Source organism: Ambystoma mexicanum, chromosome 3q (genome assembly GCF_040938575.1).
Source record: "Ambystoma mexicanum isolate Mex_15411 chromosome 3q, UKY_AmexF1_1, whole genome shotgun sequence".
Classification (NCBI taxonomy): domain Eukaryota; kingdom Metazoa; phylum Chordata; class Amphibia; order Caudata; family Ambystomatidae; genus Ambystoma; species Ambystoma mexicanum.
In genome coordinates, this window is record NC_090926.1 from 769,996,107 (window position 1) to 770,020,755 (window position 24,649).

Sequence of the window (24,649 nt, forward strand, 5' to 3'; positions counted from 1 at the left end):
GGGCGTGGCTTGAGTCCATGGCCAGACCTACTTTACATCAAATATAATCACATGCTCAACCGTAGCAATCGATCCTGCACCCCCGGAAAAAACTTTGGGTGAAACCGGAGCTGGCATCCCTAGAACGTGACCTCCGAAACTCGGCCTCTCTGGGACCAAAGATGGCGGCCGCGACCCACCTCTGAGCCTCGGGAGTAGGAGGGGTCACGCGCAGAACTTAGCAGCACCCAGCGATCCGGGGCAGAGGGCCCCGCAGTGTCTGTGTCCCGGCCCCGGAACCCCAACACCGGCACCTCTCTGCCTCCCTGGGATCCTGTGGAGCCCCATCTGCCCAGAATTTGCTGCCGGCACACAGCGTGCCAGGGATGGGGGGCCGGAGGCCTGAGCTGCCGAGAACTCTCTGCGTGAGCTGAGTGCACCCGGCGGGGGGCGCATCGGCACCCCCGGAAGATCCAAGCACGCTGTCGGAATTGGGCTCCCCGCACAATCGGAGCGCCCCGACAGCAACACCGACTGCCTCCTCTCCTTACACGCACTGGGCTCACACTCCAATCAGCCCAACGAGGTGGCCCTCCGCACCTGGGACCGCGGACAGTCCACGGTAAGCCTGGTCCCACAAGCATTTACACGACTATGGCTCCGCTTGCCTGAGACCTGGCTCGGGCATTTTCATAGCCGCTGATCACCCACTACACTGAAGCCACCAGAACTTTCAATGGCTCCGCAGATAGAATCACTGCACCACGGAAGTTTGTACACACAATGCACGCTCGGCACAGCTTGTATAGGGGCATCCTGTGAACTGCACGAGCAGCTACGGGACCTGGCAAGCTCCTCTGAAAATGTATGATTTCTGAAGCCTTACAGTGACCGAGGAACTCTGCAGAGCTGCAGGGTATCATCTGGGAGCTGGCGGCTTGTAACCTTCACCGCCGGCCCCCGCTTCGTACTTGCCTCGGCGGCACAACTGACTTGTGGAGCCTTATTCCTAGGTTGCACACACATGGAACACGGCGGTCTCCAGGCCATTTGAAACCCTGCTGCTGGGCCTCTACAGCGGCCGGCTGGCCCCAGAGGCCGCATATAGAACATAGCTTGGACCCACAGAGCGGAACGCAACCTAGGCTGCAACTCTGGGCTGGCGAGCCTGGCCCCTGCTGGTGGTCTTCCCTGAAGTGCCTAGCAGGGATGCGCAGGACCCCCTGAAGGCTACTCCCCTCCCCTTGGGGCACACATCAAAGAGAGGAGTACAACCTCAACCCCGAGCCGGCAGGGTGGCTCCGACACACAACTACTCCTACTGTGCAGGCCCCTCTTGTGGTCACCGCACCCTGCGGTTTGGTAGCAGAGACCTCCTGCCCCCACGGAAGCAAGCCTGCCTGCCTGCCTTCACACGGCCCACACTGGGCGAGGTCATCCTTGTGAGCCCAGAACATCAGCCCCCAGAGACGACCCTGGAAGCGCTCAACAAGGCAGTTTCAGGAGACTCAGACCGCCAACACCCTACAGCACTCTCGGAGGAGCCCCTAGCTCAGCCCCATCAAAGGCTGCACCCACTTATAACTACAAGGGCCCCCCGGGCAGTGAGACCGATCACAGAAACACTGCAACAAGTTTTGTTTGCACAAGGGATAAAAGCACTACGCCTTATTGTGGATAGTCAACCATCAATCATCCCCCACCCGCTGGTGCCTCCCGCCCCGGCCTCCAGGAGTACCCAGAGTCAACCTCTTAGCACACACAACTGCTCTTCCCGGAGCAATCACCTGTGACCCACAATTAGAGCCTGGACCCCCAACTGGACCCCAAGTGACATGGAAATTGCCCCACCCTGCAGACGAGCCGGCGCATCACAAGAGACTATGCCAAACACCAAGGGCAAAACCAAGAATACTATCACGGAGTCCTTCACGGCAGGCAAGCCCAAAGATCTGGACCAACAGGCTAAGGAGCCTAGCCTGGGAGCTACAACAACTGTAGAGAAAGATAAGGAAAAGCAGATCTTGGAGGCCATCAGCAGGCTACGCTCCTTCATAGACACTAAGATCGGGGAGGTGAAATCAGACGTGATTTTGCTGCGGCAAGACCAACGCAACCTCACAGACCGTGTGTCCACCAGAGAGGCAGCACAGAAGGAGTCAGCGGAGTCACTCAAAGACGTACTGGGGAGAGTCCAAGAACTTGAGAAGCGCAACAAATTCCTGGAGGAAAAGGCTGAAGATGCCGAAGGGCGCTCGAGATGCAATAATGTGTGCTTAATCGGAATTCCCGACGGAATGGAAGGCGCCAACCCCACCAACTTCATAGAAACTCTCCTACAGCAAGAAATAGGCGCTGCCCACCTTTCGCAAGGCTTTGTGGTTGAGCGAGCACACAGGCCCCTACAGAGAAAACCACCATCCGGATCCTATCCACGCCCCATGATAGCCAGAATTCTGAATTTCCAAGACAGAGAAATTGTCTTGCGCTTTTCCCGAGAAGGCGGGGAAATCAAAAGAGGCAATGCCAAGATCGCCATCTACCCGGATTACACGCCTTTAGTACAGAGGGCAAGGAACTCTTTTGTCCCAATTAAGGCTAGACTATGCTAGTTAAACTTCAAATATTTGCTAATGTATCCCTCGAGGCTCAAAATAATATACAAAGGCAGAGCAATCTTTTTGGAATCACCGGCGGCGCCCACTATGTGGCTAGAACACAATAACCTGGCGGACGGCGAGTAGAAGGCACCGTGACTCGCGTGCTGAGCCTACACGACAGAACCACCCAACAATAAACGGTCGGCACAGAGCAAGCCATGGCTTTTACAACATAAGGCAGGAGGGAGTCGGCACACCAAACCGACCTAAAACACCCCCCGGTGAACGGACTTGCGACAGCACGTTGTTGACGCATTACACCCGCTCAAGATGACCCAGAAGGGCCATGACAGAGCGGGGGCACCCGAGAAAAGCAGTAAGCTGCATGACTGCTGGGTGCAGTTAGTCCACTTGGACAAGTTTGGTTTGTTTTATTTGTTCCTTAAGGTCAAGGGGTCCAACAGTCCTCAACACAATTATCCCACGGAGCCGAGGGACACACCACAATGGGCCAGGCGGCCAACTTTGCAAACATGGCAGCTGACATCAAGATATTGACATGGAACGTCAGAGGGATGGGGCCTACGTGCGCAGAAACAGGATAAAATCCTTCTTGAGAAGAAAACATGTTTCCATCGCAATGCTCCAAGAAACACACCTCACCGCGGAGGTCGACTCTCATATCCCAGACTGGTGGGGTGGACAGGGCTTTGGAGCAACATACTCCAAATACGCCAGAGGAGTCCACACATGGATAAATGGCAATGTACCTTTTAAACTCTGGTCCAAGGTGGCAGACCCTGAAGGCAGGTACCTCATACTCTGTGGACTTATCGAACAAAGGGAGGGGTGCCTAGTCAACACATACCTCCTCAATTGTGGAACTGCAGCGTACCTCACCAAACTTCAATTGAAGCTAGCCCCCTACAGAGACTGGTTTTTCATATGGGGTGGCAACTTTTACTGTATTCGAGATCCCGCTCTCTATAGATCCGCTCCCCCGATGCATCCAGCCAATCAACTTTCCTCCCCCCTATGGAAGACTATACAAGAACTGGATCTATCAGAGGTGTGGAGGGACCGGCATCCTGAAGGTAGGGAATTTTTGTACTACTCATCTCTGCACGAGGTATATACCCGCATAGACTACCTACTAATAGACAAAGCACACCTCCCCCAAATAGAATCCGCCTCCTACCTAGGCAGAACCATATCCGACCATTCCCCGCTCCTTGTAGTGTCGAAGCCAAAGGGCCCCAGGCCACCTATACCGATGTGGAGGATGCCAACAGACGCTCTAATAGACAGGGCGTTTAAAGAGGAGCTCTGTGACAAAATAGTGGAATACACGGATAATAACATAGGGAGTGTGAGCAGATGGAGCACCATCTGGGAAGCCCTGAAAGTGGAGGTAAAGGGGGAAGTTATAGCCAGTGCAGACGGGATTCGGAAAACACTCAAGGAAAACTGGAGGGCGGTAAAGAGAAGATCAGATGACTGGAAGCCGAGCCCAATAAATCCATAGAACTCGAAAGAGAAATGGCCACAATGAGAAAGAATTGCCAAGAAGCCTGGGCCAGACTAGCTACATTTGAATATACTGCAAAAACCACCAAGGCCCACTCGGAAGGGGACAAGCCAGGCAGGATACTCTCACGGCTGTGCAAAAAAGAGAACCCGAAAACCCCAATCCTCGAAATCCAAGACCAGACAGGCACTACACACACTACGCAAACGGGGATTAATGGGGAATTCAAGGGCTTCTACTCACACCTATACAGTCATGATTCCATCGTTCCCTAAGATGATGACATTTGCGACACACTGGAATGAGATAGGTCTCCCCACACAAGAGGAAGCCCAAAGGGCAATACTGAATCAGGAGCTTACCATCAAAGACATACACGAGGCGATTAGAGCACTGTCCACCTGTAAAAACCCTGGGAGCGATGGGTTGCCCCCAGAGTTCTACAAAACGTTCGCAGCTGAGCTGACCCCAATCCTACACAAAGTCTATAAAGAAGCCTTCGAAGCCGGGGTGTTACCAGGCAGTATGAACGAGACCCTAGTGATCCCATACCTAAACCCGTGAAACTAACCACTGAGTGTGGTTCATACAGATCTATAGCCATCCTTAATTATGACAGAAAAATCCTTACTACCATACTCTCCAATAGACTATCCAAGGTTAATGGGACCCTAGTACATGGGGACCAGAATGGGTTTGTCCCCGGCCGTAGCATAACAGCAAATCTGCGTAGGCTACAACATACCATAGCACAAACAACAGGCTCGCAGGAACCCTATGCAGTAGTATCTCTAGACGCCATCAAAGCGTTTGACTCCATATACTGGGAGTGGCTCCTAGCCACCCTGAAACAATTCGGCCTGGGTGGCTACTTCATCCACTGGATCGAGATTCTGTACAAAACACCAAGGGCGAGGGTAAAAACCGGAAGAATAGTGTCTGCACCATGGGATATAGAGAGGGGCACCAGGCAGGGATGTCCCCTCTTTCCAATGTTATACATACTTGGGCTAGAACCACTGGCAATATTCTTCAGGAAGCAATTTTTTGATGCAGGCATAAACATCGGGGACCAATATCACGTGATCTCACTATATGCAGATGACCTCTTACTTTACTTAAGGGACCCGCAACTTAATATACCCAAAATCCTAGAGGTACTAAGAAACTTTGCTTGAGTATCAGGGATATCATTTAACCCAGAGAAGTCTTGCATATTCCCACTGGCAGTATTAGTAGGGACCCAAACTTCAGCACTCCCAGAAGTAGGGATAAGTTGAGAACCGCACACATTTAGATACCTGAGCATCAATATTTTGCACACCCCTGAACAGATCCATGGGGGCAATACCCTGGTGGCAGTACAGAGGCTCAAAAAATCAACGGGGTTCTGGACCAGGCTTCCACTATCAATGATGGGCCGAGTGGCCATCGCTAAAATGATAGTGCTACCACGTTTCCTTTACTTCTTCCAAAACATCCACTATTACATACCGGCCACCTTCTTTCGGCTGCTGGGCACATTACTACAGGACTTGGTGTGGGGGAGCTCAAGGCACAAGCTCGTCCTAGGCACACTAACACTTCCATATAAGGTAGGTGGAGTTCAGCTCCCGGATCTAGAGAGATACTTCCTGGCTGTTCAACTCACCTTCGTAGCCAAATGGCTCGCAGACGATTCACCCTCAGAGACCAACCTCCTAAGCCACTCAATTGCATCGATACGACTGAAAGAAATTCTTTGCGTCCAATGGAAACACTCAGCGAAAGTCCCCCTGCTAATGCAGCTGGGCTGTAAAGTATTGGACAGAGTACTGAAGCTGCAGAAGATGGAAAACTCATGCTCCCCTGAGACACCACTCATCGCTGACATTTGCTCTAATTGAGATGAACTGGCACTAATAAGACTATGGGAAAGGCACAGCATCTACACCTGGAAATTCCTTTTGAGAATTCGACTCACTAGTAATTGATGACAGACTTCCCAAAGGACAGCACCTTCATTACCGGAAAATCAGAGAGGTGGCAAAACAAAAATGGAGTGAATGGCCAGAGGAACCAGAACCAGAAACAGAACTGGACCCGACCCTCACCCTAATGCACAACCTGGGAGATAGTTGGAAACCAACCTCCAGGATATACACCCAGCTCACAGACAGGCCTAACCCCAAGAGCGAAGCATTAAAGAACTTATGGGGAACAGATCTGGGAACAACCATTACTGAACAGGAATGGGGAAGAATACTACAGCACCCCAGAGAAGTATCAAGAAATGCGAGATTCAGGCTAATTCAATTAAACGTGCTTCACAGAACTTACATGACTCCCAGCAGAATCACGAAATTTAGCAAACCCCAATCTCTGTTATGCTCCCAATGCAATTCAGAAGACGCTGGAATGGCGCATATGTTCTGGAGCTGTGCAAAAATACAGAATTTCTGGATCAAAGTAGAACAAGCGTGCAGGAGCGGGTCTGACTCACTATGAATGGTCACCTAAGGAATGCTTGCTAGGTTCCAACCCTCGGATAAGCAAGTTCAGAAACATCGCCAAACTCATGGACATGGCCTGCATACTAGCTAAAAGAGTGATTGCTATGACATGGAAATCCCCAACGGGCCGTCGCTACACCAATTGGCTAAAGGAACTAGAACACTGGTCAGAAGCGGAAACCAGGCTATGGGGAGAAGGAATAATCAAAACCGGGGAAGATCCAGTCATGACTTATGAAGCCTGGAAATCATTGCTGTGGGACATGTTCCACCCATCTGACAACAAACCCCCATGAACAATGCCACGCTGCCTGGAAAATCTGGACACATATATGGAACTATACTCCACGATTGTCGGATCTACCCCACCCAGCAAACACAGCTCCTCCGGGAGAAGGATCATACACCCACTCCGCTTGGCTGCCAGATTAGCTCCAGAAGCAGACACCGGACTCTTACGACCTTAGTTGCTTGTTTAAAGTTATGTTATTAGTTAGGCATTTCACCCTTCCTCACTTCCCTCTCCCCTTCTTCCTTTACCCCTCCCCAGTCATTCAGTCTAATTGTCAGATACCAGATTTGCCCTCGTAGTGTAGCCGATGAATTCTTCTTCCCAATGTACCCCTCTGGTTTTGACTAGAAAGAACCAGAGCGATCTATTGGAGAAAAGAATGGATGCCGATGGAAATCCTGGAGTCTCTGTGGAACAACTCGGGTTGAAATGCGGGATGTCAAGGAGACTTGGATAAGGGTATCATGCAGCAATTCGGAACCAAACCTGCATAGGTGAGATAACAACACACCACAACCACAAGATTTGTAAAATGTGATACCGAAGATATACCATGCAATGCAAAAAGGAAGGTTTTGTAATAACAACTGCCAGTAACAATAAGACAAAAACCACCCCCCTCCTTCTACCCAGTCTTATCAGAAAAAGGTTAACCGCTTACCAGTGTTTGTGTCCCAGGAGAAGGATAGTATTCGCAGGCGGAATCCAAGCAATCCACAAGAAGCAGTCCAAGACTATCCCGACGGCACGAGGACGCCTAATAACACCCTGACCCGACGGCACGAGGACGCTAGTACACACAGGAAGTCTCTAGTCCGTGTACCACTACTACAGTTCAAAGTTCCAGAAATCCCAAGAACAAAATACTGAAGAGGATGAGGTCTGACCTGAAGAAAACGAGGTATCCAAGGAGCAGGCAAGAGAGGTCCAATAGCAATCCGAGATCAAGAAACCAGACGAGGCAATTCCAGGCAAGGCGACAAGAAAAAGGCAATCCAATAAACAGTCCGCGTCGAGGAGCCAAGGTGATCAATCACTGTGGAGGAAAGAACAGGGTAACAAGGACAGGAACGGGGAGAACAAGAACCAGATATGGGTAAACAGAATTCCAAACGCCACTAATCTGTGATCAGAAGCACCGAACCAGTAGGAGGCGGTGCTAATAAGGAAGCAATTCACGTGACAATCCGGCGCACTACTCGACGTGGTCCGAGGGAGGAGTAGAGTGGACGCCAGCGTTGCCATGCCAATTTCCAGGTACCAGGTTTCGCCTTCCTTAAAGGGATACGAGCCCGTGGTTTAGCGAGGAACGAGTGCCCATACATAACACTAATAAGCATTTACATTTGACCATGCTTGTGGTAAATTTGAAATGCCAATACAAATATTTCAAAATAAATGGTTGACCACTGGACAAAGGAATCTGAAGAAGAACTTGGTAGAGACGCCTGTTGCAACTTCTGGACCTCTGGTTTGCCCAGTGAAGCCCTGCTGCTGTGCTGAGGCTCCAAATTCGCCTCAACTAGAGAAGCCCTGCAAGGAAGACTTCTCCCTTTGAGTTGGTGGGACCAATCAACTCCAAAGTAAACCCGTCCGGACATCCTCTCGCAGCTGGTTGCATTCCCACTGCAGTTGCTGCTGGAACCGAAAAGCCAGGGAGTGAAACACCAGATTGTGTGCCTTGCTTTTAAGTCAGACCTGAGTGCTAGGAAGATCCTCCGGTCTTCCCTGATGCAGGACTGACCAAGCCTGAGGCACCTCAACAGAGTGCTGGAACCCAGAAAGCAAGGACATTCTGAAATGGTATCCCAGAACAGCAGTGTTGTTAATTGCTGTCAGACGCAAGGAGCTGAAACGCTGAATTGAAGTTTGCCCATTGCTGCCACTTAGCTTCCCATTTCATTGCAGAGCAGGAGTCACCCGATGTCCTCCCTCTTGTCCCCACGACTGAGGCTCAGGAACAACAGGACCTGCAGAGCTGTACAGGAACAGAAGCCAGCTGGAACCATTTCTTCTAACCAGAGGTACTGTAAAGTCTAAGAGAACTTACTTCTTGCTTTGTAGCCTTACTTGTTCTCAGTTTAGACCTGTCTTGGTTACCTTGCAGAGTTGCTAAAACATTGCCCTTCACAAGCCTCCCAGGTGTGGCCCTTCAAGTTCTATTTTTCTCCAAACATTTTCTACAAACATTGTGCAAGACTTTTAACCTACCTGCAAAGAAGATCTTTAGCTCCCATTCACATTGTGCAATTAACATTGGCTGTCCTGGCTCCCTGAGTAACTCTCCTTAACTCTGACTTTGTGCTTTGGCCTTTACCCTGGGAGAGGGTTAACTTTACTCTGCTTTGGAAGGTGTTTAAAAGTGCTTACCTGTTTATGAATTATTTGTTAACCTTTGTTTTATTCCTCTATTCTATCTTTCTCACCAAACTCACTATTGCTCTAAATGTACCAGTGATAAATCAATGTCCACAGTGTCCTAGCTATTTAAGTCACCTGAGGGTGTAGGAAGTGTCTGTGTGCCATCCCCAATGGGTATCATCTGATTTAGAGAACCTCGGAGTGTGCTTTGAAGTATATTTAATTGTTACATGTTTTGCTCCCTTTCTGAAGAAGGCTTATATAACTGACTGTGAAATAAATTAATATTGTTTTATCAAGAAACCTTGAGCATAAGTGTTTATTTGAATAACTGTACTGTGAAACTCTGTGTAATAACATTACTGCTCATTTTGACCCCTCTTGAGATAAGCCTGGCAGCTTGACCACACTACCAACCTGTGTAGTTTAGACTTATACCAAAGGTTGGGTCCCTATTGCCAGGAATTCAAGGTTATTATTGTGCACTCAAAGAATACTGCATAAAATCTTGCATAGCACTGGTGGCAGATGGTGAGGATCGATTGTAGAGTTATTACATAGAGTGTTTGCTTTACTTTTGTTCAACTAAAAACATTCACAAAGCAAAGCTCCACTAAAAATGGCAATTGTGACATGCCTAGTATGGAGAACTTCAAGCAGGAAACCCTGCTCATTCTAACAGTAGAACAACTGAAAGAAATGTGTAAAGTCAGGAATCTCCCTGTTAAAGGAAAGAAAAATTAATTGATTACAAGGTTATTATATCACCAAAGGTTGGATAGTAGGCCTGTAACTCCTACTACTCAAGAAAATGTGGGAATTGATATTGAGGATGATAATTCAGTCTCATGCTAATGTCTTAGAAGAGTCAAAAGAGGGAGAGGAGTCCCAGGAAATAACAACTCTGTCAGGGTTGGATTGGGCCATCGGCCAATCGGCCCGTGGCCGGGCCGAAATCATAAGCCCAGGCATGGGCCGGTTTTTTAAATCATATGTCTAGTCTGTTTTTTTTTTAATGTAACTCGTGCTCAGGCAGCCCCTGAGCCAACTGCCACGTGCGACACCATGGCGCGGCGGCACAGCTGTGTTTATTTTACAAAGTACTGGGAGCGGGCGGGCTGGACAGGGCCAGGGCTGGCATCTGCCTCAGGCTGGCCCACTCCCAGTAAATTCAATTGTAAGTGGCTGACTGTGGTGTGCAATTGCAACTTAAGTTGCAAATTGCTTTGCTTTGGCGCCGGGGTGGCTGGGCGGGAAAATTTCCTGAGCACGCCACACAACCCATGCTAGGGGAGGTTCCGGCCCGTGTGGCAGCCGCCGAGTTGAGCAACACGACACCGGTCTCAGGAGACAGACAGCTGCTGCAGGTGACAGAGGAGCTGGTACGGAAGGAGGCGAGAGATGGCAGGGGCCCTGCCTGCCGCACAGCAGCAACACCAGGTATGCCCGTTACTTAGCAACGCTGGTCGCTATTACTCATTTGTAGAGTGCAACGTATGACACTACCGTCCACAGCTCAAATATCGAGCGCACCATTCCACTCAAACAGAGCACACAGATGCGCGTCAACATGTGTTATCCAACACCACAATATCACGCAGACACTAGGATTGCCACACAGCATACTGAGGGGGAGACGTGCATTTGGCGAGTACTTCTTTGCACCACAGGGCATATGAATATCTAATTACATTGCTGCACACTGAGGAAGTAGATCTAATTATATTGCTGCACGTCCACTCCACACTCACCCATGTGAAATTGTAAAGGTGCGCTATATACGAGAACAGAACACACCTGTTGCAGACAGCCTCACAAATGTGTTGTGCATTGGTGTTCATGCAGAATGAGGCTTGTGTAGGCGGAATTGGAATGTTTCATCAGGCGCGTGCATTTTGGCCAATGCATGTGCTGCAAAAGAAACTATTTCGGCACACTTGAGGTCATACATGGTCAATTGTATTTGTGCACTCTAGAGGGATGTCACCTATTTGTTCCGACTGCTGGGCACTGATATAATTCAATTGTTTGCTACACACCAAGGTTCATGAATGGAAGATTGTACATGGAGACTTATGTAATTTGTTTGCCCCTCTGGTGCGAGTCATGCACAAGACTGCAGCACAGCGAGCCTCGGGTAAATGACACTTCTGTGCTGCACACAGAAGAGCAAGCACAAACACACACACATTCCAATGCAATCAAGTGACTTGTGCACATGGATTGCAATGCTGCACAACACCGCTCTGCAGTATACGAATGAAGTAGTAAAGATGCTCATGTGCATATGATTGAATTGTTGCACACGTAAGCGATTGCACATAGATAATTGTATTAGTGCTTGCCTAATGAATAACCCCGTATGCCTTTGCTCTGGACTCACCTTGCGCTCAAATACTTTGGGCCTCATTACACGGAAGGCGGTAATGGTTAACGGCCACCGTTAATGGTAACGGTGACCGTTAACCAATACCGCCTTACTACGAGGTCCCTTAGCGGGTTGGTGATTTAACGCCTGCTTTTTGCCGGCGTTAAAAACCAACCCGCTAAGGGACCTCGGAGCTAATTACGGCACTGCAAAATTGCGGTGCCGTAATTAGCGCCGTCCCCATTCCCATAGAGCCCTATGGGGCAGAAATGGGAATGGGGAAGGGCAATGGCGGAAGGGGGATTTACCGCCCCACCAACCTTGGAATGGGGCGGTAAATCCCCTTTCCGCCAAGGCGGTGCCGGTATTTTACCGGCATGAGCCATGGCGCTAAGAGCGCCATGGCTCACCGCCTTCCGTGTAATGAGGCCCTTTGTCTCTCTGCTAGTCCGTGCTCTGTCCTTGCATGCAACGATTCCCTCTCCAGTGGCCCTGCACCAGTACGGAAAAGTTGTGTTCAGGAACTTCCAGGCTGCCCGCTTCCACTGCCCATGACTACGCACCACTGTCATGTGCACGGTCTCAGGCACTCGGGCAAATGAGAAAGCGAGGGCCATAGGGATGAGTATGTCCCATGTAATGGCGTGGGCCTGTGCCTGCATTGGTTGGTCCGTGGAACATTATTATGCCTGTAAGTGGACATTGTAGCCCATGAGATTGTAAATAAGGCTGTGCTGTGGCAATAGCCATGCACCTCGTTTTATAGTCATTACAAATATTCAACCTCATGTTTGTAGTGTGCAGAGGCTGTCTCAAATAACACCAAGTAGTACGTATGGAATGGATTCTTAGAGTAGTCCCACCATTATGTGAACTTAACATGAGTAACAGTATTTAAAGTGATAATAGATGCCTAGATAAAGGTAAAACGGCTAATCTGCTATATAAGAATGATGGATTCTGACTACGCCAGCGAGTTTGGTGAGCTGGATAGAGGGAGAAAGGGAGGGGTATGGGCGTGACGAAATGGAGGAAGTGGGAGCCAGAGGTTTTGGAATGCGGGTGTGGAAAGGACTGAAGAAGACATATGAAAGGCGAGAAGTGAAGAGGTTTATTTACTTTTGTGCAGCACTTGTACATGAATGTGCATATTTGTGGCCATTTCATGCTTGATTTATGTCAGTTCGATTTAGAAAGTGGCAAAGTGGCAACCAGATTGACTTACTTTTTCAGGCAAGTTCAAAATAAATCTTGGATCTTGGAAGGCAAATGGTCCTAATATTGAAGAGAAAGAAATGTGCCTCAGAGCTATGGACCCTGTCACAGAACTGTATGCAAAGTTAAGTTATTTTATGAGTTGTGTTGTAATGTATCCCAGGAGGATAGCTCAGAGGACGAAACATGTGAAAATGACGTATGTGGATGGATGATGCAGGGAGAAAGGTTAATGTGGGGTAGAACGAATGAAAGCAGCAGTGCACAAAATGGTTGGAGCGCATAAAATGGTTGAAGTGCTTGGAACAGACTGGAGTGCTTGGAAGGGACTGGAGTGCGTTGAAAGAAGTGGAGTGCATTGGACGGATGCGAGTGCACGGAACAGTCGCGAGTGCATGGACCGGACTGGAGTACATGAAACCGATAGGAGTGCATGGAACGGATTGAAATGCATAGAATGGCGTGGCATACATGGAATGGTTTGGAGGGCATTGAACATTTGAAAGCGCATTGAAACGAACGGTTTTGGGTGCTTGACACTGTCGTAATGCATGGAACAGTCGGAATACATGGGACGGATGGAGTACATGGAACTATTGGAGTGGGCTCAGTCTCAGGCACCTAAGGTAAACCACCATATTCACATCTCCACGATTACTCTCTTCTTTTAGTCACCAATCAAATAGAACACAGCGATATTATGACACCATTCGGTATAGCTGTTCTCATACAACCATTTGCATCTTACTCCCCATCACCCTAACTAAACACCGCTGGTACACACCCTCCAGCCTAGGCGTTTCTCCTCAGGACTAACGCAGCCAAATCGGTCTGGATAACAACCTGCCAGAACAAACACATACTCCTAATCTGTCAGCCTCCACACCTACAGCTAAGGAGCAGCTCTCACTAGCCACACCAGCTGCACCGGTGCTCACACGCACCTTTTGGCTCTCTCTATTCTCTCTACTGACCTGAACTACGGTTCCCGAGGGCGTTCAACCTACCAGCGCCTTGAGACCATACCAATGGTACATAAGGTGCTATATAAATGCAAAGTAACATAACATAACAAAACAGAGGCAAAGCGTTCACCTTGGAAAAAAGACGACACGGAGCAACACAGGTTCCATCCACGGGTCCGCGCTTAGAAACCTCTGGGTATTAAGCACATCATAAATAACCTATCATATCATATCATATCATTAACCCTCCATAAGTAGCATTTACTGCAAAGTTGTGAATTGACGCGATTCATGGATGATGGTTTGAGGGCCACTTTTTTTTAGGCGAGGGGTGGGCCACTTTTTTGAGGCAATGGGTGGGCCACTTTTCTTTGGGTGTCCGGGCCTATTTCTTGTCTCAGTCTGAGCCTGCCCTCTATGCCTCAGCTTGCCCTTTTGCCTCAACCTTTGTCCACTGGGACCCCGCAAGGTCCATCACTGAGTCCAGAATATGTGTCTCTTGAAAGAATAAGGCTTGAAATGGAGCTCAAAAGAATGCAGGCTGAAGCTGAAGTCAAATATCAGGACATCAAACTCAGGGAAATAGAAATGCAACATGCTCTTGAAATGAAAAAAGTGCCTCTTGAAAATGTTTCTATCCCAGAGTCCTCTAGGTCTTCCAGTCCAAAAAATCCTTGCCTGCCCAAAGAAGCAGTGAGTATGTATGATTCAAAACCTGATATTTTGGATTGGTTGAGTGCTTTTGAATTCAATCATGGTATTCATGAGTGTCCAACCATCCCCACTGTTTGGTCCTTGGCATCTCTTGGGTTCAAAAGGAGACTCAGGAGCAAGCAGGACACTCAGGCAGGTTTCAGAAGTCATCAGGTTTTTATTTCTTCCAGCATAGAGTACACTTCATACAGCAAGGACATCTCAGAAACTCTGTTTTTAATCACTGGGTTCACCCACCCTTATATACAATTCTAGGGAGATGAGGTAATGGTTTGGTCCTAATGACCACCCCTTTCTATCTGTGATTCCCTGGCTTATATGGCATGATATGGCATGATCAATGTGCTGTTCTTCTTCCTTCTTGTGATTTGCCAGCCTATGTGCCACTCGGGCCTAGTCTAAACTGGCTCTAACCACTCCATGCCCCCTCCTTTGTCCCCTACATGAACTCCTTATAAAAAACTGTCCAGTGAGGTCAGAGTGAGTTAGCATAAAGCAAACATTTTGTCTGCTTGAGTAAGTATCCATGTTGAAGTGTCTGACCTTGTCACAAACCCTAAAATGGCTGTCCTCATTACAAAATGCCTGACCTATCACAAAATGGCGGATCACCCTATTTCTAGTCATATTTCGATGCCTAGTCCATTTCGAGTCTCGTTTTTTAGTAATACATACTTAGCATGTACTACTTAATATACACAAATCATTATTTAAAAGCGCTTCTCTGTAATGCACTACAATTCTTGTTTTTGCAACATTTTAGAGTCATTGATCACCCCACCAAGTTATCGCCGTTCGGTTTGAGGGGGAGTGGGTCTATCGCCACTACATTCAGTTTGAGGGGGAGGGGATAGTCATTCCTTTACACTCCCCCCTTGTATAGTATTTAGTCATCTACCCAATTCTTACAACTACACCCATGTCCACCCTCCTCAATGTTCAATTTACCTACACATCTCTGACCTAATCACCTTTTTCTATAAACAATTTACTTCAATCTAAGCGGTATCCTAACACATTTCTACAACGTCAGTACTAACACATTATACTCTCCTAATCTAAACATGCAAGTGTCCCTAAAACTACTTTTATTTTATTTTGTTTAAGCCCTACCTCATTTCCCTAGTTTACTTTAAACTTACTACATGCCTCAGATATTTCACAGCCACTATAACTCGAGAGTTTGGTCAATCTTTGAGGTAACCCTTAAGCCCATTTGACTTCATTCGTTTTAGCTATATCGTGGCTCATAGTCCACATCCTTTCTGCTATTCCCACCCCATGAACAACAATTTCTTTCCTTGCTCCCATTGTCTTGCCCATGCATATTTTCAAAGTTCAACATATATTTTCCTTCTAATCAATACATCATCAACTCGCATGTCTTCCCACTCGACTCATCTCGGTTTGGCATCCGCGGACCACCTGTGTCTTGTCGATTTTGTCCTCCTTTTTTAGCTGCTTCGCAGCAAGTACATGGGCCTTCGATTCAAGGCCAATTCTTTCACTTTTGAGGCTCTCTTTTTCCATAGAGCACTCAGATCCTTTGTTCAAATAATTTCAAAAGAGGGGGCATTTTAGCAAGGGAACACAAGGATGGGGGAGTCTTTGAAGACAACAACTTTGAACGAAATTGGGCATGTAATTGGGTTCCTCAGTGACATTTCTCTCTTCTCCCGTGGTTCGATATCAATTCTCTGAGGCATACAGGTCCATTGTTGTCCATCTGTAATATAAAACTGAATGAGTTTCCTTTGTAAAATAAGCATGTCTCTATAATTCATACATTTCCTCTCAACCCAACCCCTTAGAAACTTTTTAAAATGCTCTGTTTAAGTTCTCCTGCCTCCTAAACAACCTTAAATATAAGTAACACGTTTTGACCTTCCCTGCCTCCTAGAAAAACTACATTTATTAATTAAAACATTTTCTAGTCATTCTTGCCTCCTAGACAACCTACATCAGACAGTTTTGTTCTTTTCGTATCAAAGCTACTAATTCTTTTTCTTTTCAGAGGACCCCATTGTAAGTCCTTGGGCCTCATTACACGTTATACAGTAAACCATGGTGCTATTAGCACCATGGCTGCCGCCGGTACCATACCGGTACCACCATGGAGAAAAGGGGAATTATGTCATGATCTCTGCTTCCAAAAGGTCAGGGTTTTCCCAACTCCCTTGGAAGCAGATCCATAACCCAGGTTCCGAGTGCCAACCAGTCCCAATTGGGACCTTTTGGACCCAGTCCTGGCGCCAGTGGCACCAGGCTCATAAATATGCCCAGTCCCAGCGCTGGAAGCGCCGGGCTCATAATGCTTGGGTGGACTTACCTGCAGCAGACCATGCTGCTTACTTGCCTGCCAGTTGAGCCTCTGATCCTCTTCTGTTTGGAACTACTTTTCCTGTTGGGTGGGGCTGGAGCCACTCCCTAGATTCAGAACACTGGAACTCTTCTGGAAGGCAGGAACTCTTTTCTTACCAGGAACTCTTTTCTTACCTAGGCGTGGCTGTGGAAGGAGACACCTAAGCACTACAGGAGGCTATTTAAACCACACCCGGTGGATGAATCTTGCTTTGCGTTATTCTGCACCCTCTGCAGCAGAACGCTCATCGTGTCTTCTGCATCCGGTCCTGGGCCTAAGGAAAAAGGCTTACCATCCTGAATCCAGTCTTCAGCAACACCTATAAAGACAAGAAAGAACAGGTTAGCATTCCGGCATCTGAAAGGCAAAGGCTTACCTACTCTTCGTGCGCTCCGGAGGTCTTCACACTGCATTCCGGCATCTGAAAGACAAAAGCTTACCAACTCTTCGCACGCTCCGGAGGCCGTCGGCGCTGCATCCCGCATCTGAAAGACAAAACAAGGTGCGTTTAAAGACATTGGGGAACTTTAATACTCACGTGCCATTACTCCTTTCCACATCTAACCCAGTGGGTATCCCGGCACCCTGCAGCCGCTCCGAACTTGTACCTGCAAAATAAAAAGACAGTTAGAGCGCATCGTGAAGCTGGCAACAAGCGCTTACTTACGTGCTTCCAGGCGCTTCTATTCATCACACAGGCTCCATCTTCAACTCACTTCAGCCCATCATCCGCCATCGCCGGAACCCTGCAAAACCATTATTAAAGACTTTAAAGACATTTGAGTTACTCGAAACTTACAGTTCGTGCAGTAAACGACAGACAGCAGTCCTCTGAAGTCAAGAGGCCTGCGCTACCTATCCAGTGAAGAAACTGGTTACAGCACCCTGCCCCGAGGCAGATGGAGAGCTCGGCATTCACTTACCTAAGGTGAGAGCGTTAACCTGTGGGGTCTACAGGAGAGGAGAAGAGGAAAGAGATAGGGACACCCCAATAACCCCAGTTCATTAACCCCGTATTTTCTATCTGCAGACATCTTACTCTGCACGTCAGGCATACAGTGCACAGAGGTCCAGCCCAAAGAGCCAACCGGGTGCTGCACATCACCTTTGAAGATACTGTAGTCGCCCAGTCAAGACCGGCGCCTCTGCGAGAATCAGGTGAGCGTTACAGAACGCAAAGCCTACCGCAAAACTCTCGCCCAGGCGCTATGGAAACCTCGGATACTGACCACCTAGCCCGGTTACTTGGGGAACTAAGGGCAGAAGTGCATGCAGCTCGTCAGGAAACGAACGCTCTAAGAAGGGAACTAATTATTTCCAAGGAGAGAACAGATGATCTTGCTAGACAATTGCTACAGTCACAAGCCGGACAGACCCCGCTACCCGCATCAGGGGCAAATCTTCCTTCAACATCCTCTATGAATCCAGTGCAGATCAACCTACCTGGGAATGTACCTCTGGCTCCGCCCGAACGATTTTCTGGTGACCCAAAGAGGTTTGCGGTATTTATCAATCAGTGCCGGTTGCACTTCTTATGCCGGCCAGCAGCCTTTCCAACTGATCAAGCTAAAGTAGCTTTTGTACTTTCGTACCTTAGTGGCAATGCGGCAGACTGGTCGATCCCTCTAGTTAATCAAGATGATCCGGTTCTCCATGATTTTCAAGCCTTTCAGCTTAGTATGGAAAAACTGTTCGCAAGACATGCACAGGGGCAGGCCTTGGACAATGAGCTTCTTTCGTTGCGACAGGGTAATCAAGACCTTTTGGCTTATATTGCATCTTTCAATAGACTAATAGTGGAAACTCAATGGCCTGAGGACAAAAGGATTACGCTGTTTTATAGAGGTCTACGTGGAGAGCTCAAGGATGTTTTAGCCCAAGTAGTGAATCCCCCAAAAGACTGTTCGGATTATATAGACTTGGTCGTTCAAATAGATCACAGACTGCAGACCAGGAAGGCCGATCGTTCCAAGTTTGATGCTCGAGTATTTTCCAAACCGCCAACTCCTTCCAAAGGAGTAGACTCCGGGGAACCCAGGCAAATAGGGGGTCTGAAAGGTCCTCTAACACAAAGGGAGCGGGAAAGGAGAAAACAGTTGCAATTATGCCTATATTGCGGAAACTCAGGGCACTTTCTTCGAGACTGTCCGGTGAAACCTGCCAAGAAGGCAGTAGGAGCTGCAGTTACCACAGTTACAAACTCTGAGCAGGGAAACGACCTCGCCCGACAAGAATAGAGGTCCTCTTGCCGAGCGTGAAAACCAGTTCCGTGACCTCGCATTTCGTGATACCTATGGTCCTCATTAGCCCTGATAATCCGGATCGATTACATGCAATTGAAGCTTACGTCGACAGCGGTGCCATCGGCAATTATGTGGATCATGAAATGGTTTTGAGGATGAATCTAACTCTTTGTCCCAAGGCTGTAAAGGACGTCATTACTACGGTGGATGGTACGGAGATAGCCTCCGGGCCAGTAACGCATACCACTCAAGAGGTGACGCTAGTAAGTCAAGATGGACACCATGAGAAGATCGTGTTCGATGTGATCAAGGCCCCTCAGTTCCAGATTATTCTAGGAATACCTTGGTTAGAGAAACACAATCCTCTGATCGATTGGCGAGCAAGAACGGTCCAGTTTCCAGAATGTGTCTCTACTTGTCACCCTCCACCTGGTGTTGCACTGGCAGCAATTTCTTCAGAGACTCCCCAGTTACCTCCCGAATACCTAGAATACCAAGATGTTTTCCGGAAGGAGCAGGCTAACTCTCTACCTCCTCATAGGTCTTATGACTGCCAGATAGACCTGATACCTGGATCTACTCCTCCTTGTAGTAGAATTTATGCCCTCACCGAGCCTGAGAACCTTCACCTTCGACAATACCTGGATCAATACCTGGCAAATGGGTTTATTCGTCCTTCCAAGTCCCCTGCCTCTTCAGCTTTGTTCTTCGTTCCAAAAAAGGAAGGAGACCTTAGAACTTGTATCGATTATCGCTCCCTGAACCAGATCACCGTTAAGAATAGATATCCGTTACCTTTGATCCCTGAACTCCTGGACCAAGTCAGAAAAGCATGCATATATACAAAGCTGGATCTTAGAGGAGCTTACCACTTGGTACGAGTAAAAGAGGGCGATGAATGGAAGACGGCCTTCCGCACCAAGTATGGGCTATTTGAATATCAGGTCATGCCCTTCGGACTTTGCAATGCCCCGGCCGCCTTTCAATATTTTATGAACGATGTCCTCAGAGAGCTCATAGATGTGTGTGTTGTTGTTTACATCGACGACATTCTCGTTTATTCTTCATCGGAATCCGAACATCGGAAACACGTGAAAATGGTCCTCGAAAGATTGCGTCAACACAAACTTTTCGCTAAGTTGGAAAAATGTGTTTTCAACGTGACTGAAGTTGAATTCTTGGGATTCATATTATCACCTGGCGGAGTGCGTATGGATTCAAAGAAGGTCGATGCAGTTCTCAAATGGCCATCACCATCCTCCGTAAAAGGTGTGCAAAGCATGTTAGGCTTGGCTAACTTTTACCGCAGGTTTAACCCCGAGTTCTCGCGAATAGTCCAGCCCATCACTGCCTTGTTAAAGAAAAACAAACGTTTTGAATGGTCTACCGAGGCGGAACAAGCTTTCCAGGATTTGAAGACTAAATTTATCTCTGCACCAATCTTAAAACACCCTCGCCCCGAACTCCCCTACATCGTGGAAACTGATGCTTCAAGCCTTGCCATGGGGGCAGTTCTATCACAAAAGGACCCGGTAACCAATCAGTTGCATCCCGTGGCATTTTGGTCCCGCAAATTCTCGCCTCCTGAAGTCAATTACACGATTACTGACAAGGAACTTCTGGCTATCAAGTCTGCCTTTAAGGCTTGGCGGCATTATCTGCTGGGGGACCGACACACCGTTACTGTGATTACGGATCACCAAAACCTGCAATATTTGAAAACCGCAAAAGCCCAATCCTCTAGACAACTCCGTTGGGCATTATTCTTTGCTGAGTTTGACTTCATAATTACCTATCGACCTGGTACAAAGAACGGTAAAGCCGATGCCCTTTCTCGGATGGGAGTGGAAGAACACTTGATCAACCCTAAACCTGTACCAATCATTCCCGAACAAAGGATTCTGGGTGTAATCGCCACAGAATCCATAGAGGAAGTTAAGGATAAAGCCAGGCAACTTGTAACTCCAGCAGACATACAGAATTGGCATCTGCAGGGAAAGGACTTTGCAGTCAAGGACAACTTATTGTATTTCCAAGAACGATTATACCTACCCAGCACAGATTTACAGAAAAAAGTAATCTCTTGTTATCACGACTCTTTAATGGAAGGTCATCCCGGTATAGCCAAGACCTCAGAAAAGATCAAGCGCTACTTCTGGTGGCCGTCTTGGAAAAAAGATATCAGAGACTTTATAATGTCCTGTGGAGTATGCGCCCAAAACAAGAGTCAAAAGGAAAGACCAGCAGGCCTCTTACGCCCTATTGACATCCCACCTCGCCCTTGGCATACGCTTTCTATGGACTTCATCACCGATCTACCTCCATGCTCCGGATACAATACGATTCTAGTAATCGTGGACTTATTCTCCAAGATGGCGCATTTCATTCCGCTCAAAGGCTTTCCAACAGCAGCAACTCTGGCCCGAGAATTTCTCGAAAACATCGTCCGACTGCACGGTTTTCCTTCGGTTCTAATTTCGGATCGAGGTAGTCAATTTATTTCTCATTTTTGGCGAAGTTGCTGTCGGTCGGCTCAAATTGATGTGAGACTATCGACCAGTCACCACCCTCAGACCGACGGACAAACCGAGAGGACCAATCAAACTTTGGAACAGTATTTACGCTGCATGCTGCAACAAACTGAAAAAACTTGGAAAGATATCCTTTGGATAGCCGAGTATGCCTACAATAACTCTGTCCATTCAGGAACTGGGAAAACCCCGTTTTTTCTTTTGTACGGCAGTCACCCTCGAACCTCGGAGTTGGATCCCCTCCAAGATCTTGAAACACCAGCAGTAGACTACCTGCATTCTACAATCACCCAAGCCTTTAAGGAAGCTGTTTCTCACCTTCAAAGGGCTAAAGAACAATACAAGAAAGGAGCAGATCAACATCGGAAGGAAACCCCTCACTATCAAGTAGGGGATCAAGTCTGGTTATCCACCAAATATCTATCTCTAAAAGGGCCACGCACATTCAACCCAAGATACCTTGGTCCCTATTCCATCACTACCATAGTAAACCCAGTAGCGGTCAAGTTGGACTTGCCCCCGCACATGAAGATACATCCGGTCTTCCACGTCTCTCTATTAAAACCCGTGCAACCTCAAACCCGACTAACCAAATCTCCAAAACCTATCCTAGTTGATGGAGAACTCGAGTTTGAAGTCAAAAGCATTCTGGACTCCAAGATCTCCAAATCTAAACTATTCTACCTAATTGACTGGAAAGGCTACGGCCCCCAAGAGAGATCCTGGGAACCTGCTGAATATGTCCACGCTCCTCGCCTAATCAAAAGATTTCACCGAACATTTCCTGACAAGCCAAAACCCCCGGAGAAGCCCGGTTTGGGAGGGGCCTTGAGGGGGGGTACTGTCATGATCTCTGCTTCCAAAAGGTCAGGGTTTTCCCAACTCCCTTGGAAGCAGATCCATAACCCAGGTTCCGAGTGCCAACCAGTCCCAATTGGGACCTTTTGGACCCAGTCCTGGCGCCAGTGGCACCAGGCTCATAAATATGCCCAGTCCCAGCGCTGGAAGCGCCGGGCTCATAATGCTTGGGTGGACTTACCTGCAGCAGACCATGCTGCTTACTTGCCTGCCAGTTGAGCCTCTGATCCTCTTCTGTTTGGAACTACTTTTCCTGTTGGGTGGGGCTGGAGCCACTCCCTAGATTCAGAACACTGGAACTCTTCTGGAAGGCAGGAACTCTTTTCTTACCAGGAACTCTTTTCTTACCTAGGCGTGGCTGTGGAAGGAGACACCTAAGCACTACAGGAGGCTATTTAAACCACACCCGGTGGATGAATCTTGCTTTGCGTTATTCTGCACCCTCTGCAGCAGAACGCTCATCGTGTCTTCTGCATCCGGTCCTGGGCCTAAGGAAAAAGGCTTACCATCCTGAATCCAGTCTTCAGCAACACCTATAAAGACAAGAAAGAACAGGTTAGCATTCCGGCATCTGAAAGGCAAAGGCTTACCTACTCTTCGTGCGCTCCGGAGGTCTTCACACTGCATTCCGGCATCTGAAAGACAAAAGCTTACCAACTCTTTGCACGCTCCGGAGGCCGTCGGCGCTGCATCCCGCATCTGAAAGACAAAACAAGGTGCGTTTAAAGACATTGGGGAACTTTAATACTCACGTGCCATTACTCCTTTCCACATCTAACCCAGTGGGTATCCCGGCACCCTGCAGCCGCTCCGAACTTGTACCTGCAAAATAAAAAGACAGTTAGAGCGCATCGTGAAGCTGGCAACAAGCGCTTACTTACGTGCTTCCAGGCGCTTCTATTCATCACACGGGCTCCATCTTCAACTCACTTCAGCCCGTCATCCGCCATCGCCGGAACCCTGCAAAACCATTATTAAAGACTTTAAAGACATTTGAGTTACTCGAAACTTACAGTTCGTGCAGTAAACGACGGACAGCAGTCCTCTGAAGTCAAGAGGCCTGCGCTACCTATCCAGTGAAGAAACTGGTTACAGCACCCTGCCCCGAGGCAGATGGAGAGCTCGGCATTCACTTACCTAAGGTGAGAGCGTTAACCTGTGGGGGTCTACAGGAGAGGAGAAGAGGAAAGAGATAGGGACACCCCAACAACCCCAGTTCATTAACCCCGTATTTTCTATCTGCAGACATCTTACTCTGCACGTCAGGCATACAGTGCACAGAGGTCCAGCCCAAAGAGCCAACCGGGTGCTGCACATCACCTTTGAAGATACTGTAGTCGCCCAGTCAAGACCGGCGCCTCTGCGAGAATCAGGTGAGCGTTACAAATTACCACCCCATTCCAAGGTTGGCAGGGTGGTAATTCCCCCTTTCTCCATGGCCCTTCCCCATTCCAATTTTTTCCCCATAGGGCTCAATGGGAATGGGGAAGGAGCTAATTACGGTACCGCAAATTGCGGTACCGTAATTAGCACCAAGGTCCCTTTGCGGGTCCCAACTTTAACGGCTGATCTACACCACCCGTTAAGGTCGGGTCCCGCAAAGGGACCTCGTAGTAAGGCGGTAAGGGTTTACCGTTACCGGTGCCCTTACCAGTACTGGTAAACCCTTACCGCCTACCGTGTAATGAGGCCCCTTGTGTTAGCAAGATAACCTCTAACCAAGGCAAATCTGAGGCTAGAATGTTAGGGAAATGGGAGCCCAAACCATGCTCCATCCTTGCCACTCCAATTGTAAAGTGTGTGACCCCCCAGCTTCTGAGGAAGCGGTGGATAGACAAATTAGACCTCTATCTAGTCATGTGAGGACTGGTAATTCTCAAAGCTGGTGGAAAACCAGGAAATGTAGGTTTAAGGCTAAACACCTTGAGACTGTTGGATCTTCTGTTGAAGACTCCAGTATAAATCCTAGTGTTAGGAGGGAAACTTCTAAGCAAGGTAAAATGAGATCTCAGAAGAAGTGGAAGCATACATTCTGTTTGCCCACAACTCCTCCAACCAAGATACCTGAGGCCCAACCTGCTCTTGTGAGAGAGGTGGTGAGGAACCATGGAGGCCCTTCTAGGTCTAAGGTATTCCTTTCT